Raw genomic sequence first — 5,064 nt, 5'->3', positions numbered from 1 at the left:
CCGAGGCACCTGGACCTGCAGCTCAGGCACTAGAACAGCCATCTGCCACTCCCTTCCCCTCCCCAAGCAACTTATGATTCAGCACACCATCTGCCTCTGGTTTACAACTGCTTCCTCACAGTTTGTTGCACTGTAGCTCTAACCTCTAAACTCCCAGTGAGCGATTCTCTCACCACTAGCCCTCCCACAGCTGCCAGTACTCAGCAGGGCTGACTGCCTCCTCTTAAGGGGACAGGCCAGCCTCTTACACACTTGAAAACTCATGCTGTTGTTTTCTTGTATAAAACAAGGTAAATGCATCAGTTATTGCAAGTAACGAAATGTATGTGATGAATTTGGTTCAGTTGCTAGTTTTGTACACAGTGTTGCCTTCACATTAAGAAAAGTAGAAGAGATCAGCCTCCATTAACACCTTGCTTCCTTGTCTTTAAAACTAAAATGGGGTCTCCTAGCTGCTCTTCCATGTGCTTTCAGACGATAGATATTGGGTCACCATTAGACTGGAAATTGTAGACTTGTGTACTCCCATGGTGCTTGAATTCTAGCAGATGACATACTAAATGTTTATCCAACAGTTATGTGAAATATCCTGCCGCTACTGTCTGGTACAAAGGTGAGTCAATGACAGTTCTTCTGCATTGGAAACTTGCAGGATGATGATCAGGGTATATCAGGGTATACTAAACCTTTTTGCCCTGTTGGTGAGATGGATAGTGCCTGGTTCATCTGCAGGCCAGATCCAGCCAGTGGGCTCAATGAAGCCACGTAGAGGTGAGGGGGTATGACCAGCAGCATAGGGGGAAAGGGGCATGGCCCAGCTCAGTCCACCCATGTGGGTGGGGGAAAGGGGATATGGCCCAACCTGTCCAGCCATAAGGGGAAAGGAAATATGGCCTGGCCCTGACCCAGCCATGTGGAGCTTTGGCAGTGTGGGGAGTGATGGCAGTATTAATTTTGCCCACTCACCTGCCACCAAATTGCCCAACCCATAGGGAGCTCTGCAGGTTGGGTGCCATGGCTCTTTGGGCTGGATTTGGCCTACAGGCCTGGTGTCCAGCATATATATATATAAATTAGGGCTGTGCGAAGCTTCAGCTGCTGATTCAATTCAGTGGAGATGTCGCCCGATTTGGTGGCTGAATCTCCAAATCCAGATTGAATCAGGAGACCCTTTAATATCTCCGAATTGAATCAGAACCCTCTGAATTGATTCAGAAAGATTCGATGATTCAGACAGACATAGTTTAAAATTCTTTTTCTATATACCTCAAGGTACCAGGGGGCTCCTGAATGCTGAAATTGGGTGGATGGAGCATCCCACAGGAGTTGGGGGGGGAGGCGTATCTCCAGCACACTTAGCAAACCCAGCAGCAGACTAGAAGCACTTCTGGTCCACTTCCGGGTCCGTGGGGGAGCATGCAGGGGGGCGCCCCCTGTGCCTCCATGCTTGGCAACTGGTACCTCCTGGGTCTGGGGGGACACCCAGGGTCATCCTGCAGCTGATTGCTGAGCAGGGGAGGTGCGGGGGGTGCCCCTGCGCACTCCCTGACAGACCCAGCACTTTCGGTCAACTTCCTGGTTCACCACCGAGCATGCAGGGCCCCTGCTTCATCCATCCCAGCATTGCATCATTCATGAGCTGCACCTGGTACCCCGAGCTATGTAGAAAAAACATTTAAAGCTGTGTCTATGGCTTAATCACTGATTCTCCGAAACAGCATCGAATCTTCAGATTCGGATTCAGCCAAATCAAATCAGGGACAGTGATCTGATTCAACGAATTGAATCACTGACCCCAATTTGGGCTTAACCTGAATCCAAATGGAATATGGCCCATTTTGCACACCCCTTATATAGATAGATAGATAGATAGATAGATAGATAGATAGATAGATAGATAGATAGAAATGCATATTGGTGTATATTATTATATCATTAGTATATTATTCAGGTATCAGTGGTTCAGCAGAGAAGTCCATTCAGACAATCAAACAAGCACTGAATTTTTCTTAAGGATGAAAATATATTCATAGATACCATGCTAATTTCTAAATTATCCAGTCAAAACTATGTTACTACAAAGCTATACCACTACAAAAGAATCTCCAGTGTTACTGCAAACACTAAGGATAATTTAGGTAGCAGAACAGATAGTGCCAAATACAGAAATCAAACCCTCCAAGTATAAATGCCTTAGGTTAAATATTTAAATTCATGTTTATGTACTTAAATAAATAACCTGAGCTTCAGAGCTTTTCAGTACCTCTGAAAAATGTGCCTATTTTAAAATAAATGTGAATATATATTACTTTAAGATGCCCAAGTTTAAACTTTTTAGGCAGACCTTTAAAACCAAATCAGGTAGTTTTAGCTCACTGTTTTAAAATATATTACAGGAAGTGAATGAAGGCAAATGGATTCTTGCCATGAGTAGAACCAATATTGTATATACTGGACACACACAATTAGAGGGTGCCAATTCGCTACACTACAGGATGAGTTGACCATATCCATGGCACGTTGCTGGTAGAAAGAGTGGTTTGTTATTCACTGGTAAAGTGAAACCTCTGTCAGAAAGACAGTGGAGCTCAGCATTTTTTTTTAAATTTCTATTCTGTTCTGAGGGGAAAAAAGGGCATATTTTTCAACTGTTTTAGCTCAGTCAAGGCAGCTTAGTACAATTGAAAAGCTATGTTAAGAGGTGATTAAGGACATCTGAAGACATACTAGCTAACCATAGTGTGGCCAATGATAAGCTCTGGACATAATGCAGCCAAGTAAGGATAATGCATTTGCAGCCATGTAGAGAGGGCATTTTAACTGCTTTAAGCTGAAGTGATTGGGAAACACATGCCTCCCCCCAGCCAGATATATTAACTTGAGGATTAATTTTCATCATGACGCATTCAGAGACAAATATTTTCAGGTGACTTCCCAACAGAACTGAAACCCAAATACTATATGGCTTTGTTTTTTTAGTGCTGCTGATTTTGGAGGTCTCTCTCCACCATTGCAGATGGCCTACTCTATAAGCGCATCTACACATGTGCATTTACCGCACAGTAACTGAAATTACTGCACAGTTCAGGTGCACATCTACACATGCATACCCATACTGTTCAGTAAATATAGTGACTTGGGCTTAAATTTGATACCTGTATCATGCAGGTATCAAATTTACGCCTGATTAGTTATTGTGCAGTAACATAGTGTGTGTGGACTGACTTCAGACTAACTTTAGTCTCAAATCAGTCCATACACAGCATTAATGTACCTTAATGCCTGCATGTGTAGACGCCTGCCTATTCCTACTTACTGCATAGTAAATTTAAGCCGGCATAGATGCACATGTAGACACACCCTCTTATGCAGAAAAAAGCATGGATGTTGTTCTGAATAGGTAGCCATTCAGAGACTTCTCTGCCCAAGACAAGCTCCACCCTTGTTACCTGGTCCTCCAACTCGAGAGAGACTCTTCTGCCTCCCTCACCATCTCCTCACCAATGCACATCTAGGCAGACTTAACTCTGAACACTCTCCATAGGCAGGTGCTATGCCTTCACACCTGGAACACTCTCTCAAAGTCAGGATCCAGCAGTTGCTTCTGGGTGCCCCTGACCTACAGTCACCCTTTCTCAGACAGGTAAATGTTGCCTTCCTTTGTCTCTTCTTCCATTCTCTGGGTTTACTTACCCCTCTTCCTCCTGTATCCCCCTTCTATTTTCACAGTTATCTGGGTTTACTTCACTTACAGGGCTGCCTGGATATGTGGGGTGGCACAAGATGCTCTTGGGTACTCAAAACCGGCTTGTGTTTAGCAAACCCTACTCCATAGCCAATCTGAGAGCATAGGGATGCACAGAAGCTGTAAGCTGCTTGCTTAGTCAATAGGACAGAGGCTACTGTTGGTCAAAAGTCTGTAATATAATATAGCAAGAACACTTTAGCTTGTATAAAAATTCAACAGAGTACCGGTATGTTGTTTGTCTGCTACAGTCCAACTGCAAGTTCTTTTGGACAGGGGCTGTTACTTACTAAGTGCTTGTAAAGAGCCAACAGGACCATGATACTGCCTGGAACTTTTTTGTGCTACCTTAATACCCATAAATAATGAACAATAAACAAGAGTTATCACAGAGGGGTATAGGGGATGTTACAAGTATTTTCCCTTTCTTTAGAATAAGGACTAACCACAATATCCTGGATATCCCTGTGTGATAACTGCTGGTGACCTTTTAATGATGACAGCTGTGTGAAGCAGTTTGAATAATTACCCATGGAAAAAAAAAGGATCCTGTTATATTTTTTACTGACATCCCAGAGTGAGCTGCTCTTTTGTTGTCTCTTCATTCTAAACCATATTAACAATACAGTGAGTTGGAGAATCAGAACAAAAAAAAAAACATTTTGCTACTTTCGATGCAGGTATTTCAGGGCTCCACTTTGTGTGATTCTGAGCTTCCACTGAAGATAATGGCAGTCATTGAATGATTTGCAATTGGGGGCTCTCTACTTCTCATGGGACCTGTCTACTGTGTTGCAACCCCTCTCACAGAGATGGTAGAATGGTTATCTGAAGTGCCTGATGAATGGACTGAAAAATCAACTGTTACCAGAACCCTTTTTAAATTCTGCTATTCTGTCATTTGCAATAACAGCTCTCTAGTGACTGCAAAACACTGAATTTAATTCAACGGACACCAAACTGTGACCCCAGAAGCAAAAACAGAAGGAACAAAAACTGGGGGAAAGGAGGCAGAATGACAGAGAAAAGGAGAAACCTTCAAGCTATAAATCAGTTTAAAATACAGGGTTATTTTTCCTGCTGATTACCATTTTCTGCCTTCACAGATGCACATGGCTGTATTCTATGGGATAAAAAATATTCTTTCCAAACAAAAATAAAATAAAGGCTTAAGTGCATCTGTAGGCTTTTGTACAGGGTACTGGACCACTTATATTAATTTAATGAGATTCATCTGCATTATTACCATCCTAGATTAAGGTCAAGCCTAGGTGGAACCAAACCCCATTCATTCAGAAGACAGACAATAAATCAATATT

At 42.8% G+C, this 5,064-nt stretch overlaps 1 protein-coding gene across 1 annotated transcript in view; it reads right to left on the bottom strand.

Annotated features, from left to right (window-relative positions):
- Positions 1-3,915, bottom strand: part of CDH20 (cadherin 20) — a 131,163-nt gene extending 127,248 nt beyond the window's left edge. The window contains exon 1 of the mRNA XM_019521597.1: positions 3,753-3,915. The gene's annotated coding sequence lies outside the window, so the exon portion shown is untranslated. The remainder of the gene's footprint in view (positions 1-3,752) is intronic.
- Positions 3,916-5,064: the final 1,149 nt, after the last annotated feature.

This window comes from Gavialis gangeticus, unplaced genomic scaffold, assembly GCF_001723915.1.
Source record: "Gavialis gangeticus isolate Ggan-Ray unplaced genomic scaffold, GavGan_comp1, whole genome shotgun sequence".
Taxonomy (NCBI): domain Eukaryota; kingdom Metazoa; phylum Chordata; order Crocodylia; family Gavialidae; genus Gavialis; species Gavialis gangeticus.
This window is presented reverse-complemented; position numbering and strand designations above follow the sequence as displayed.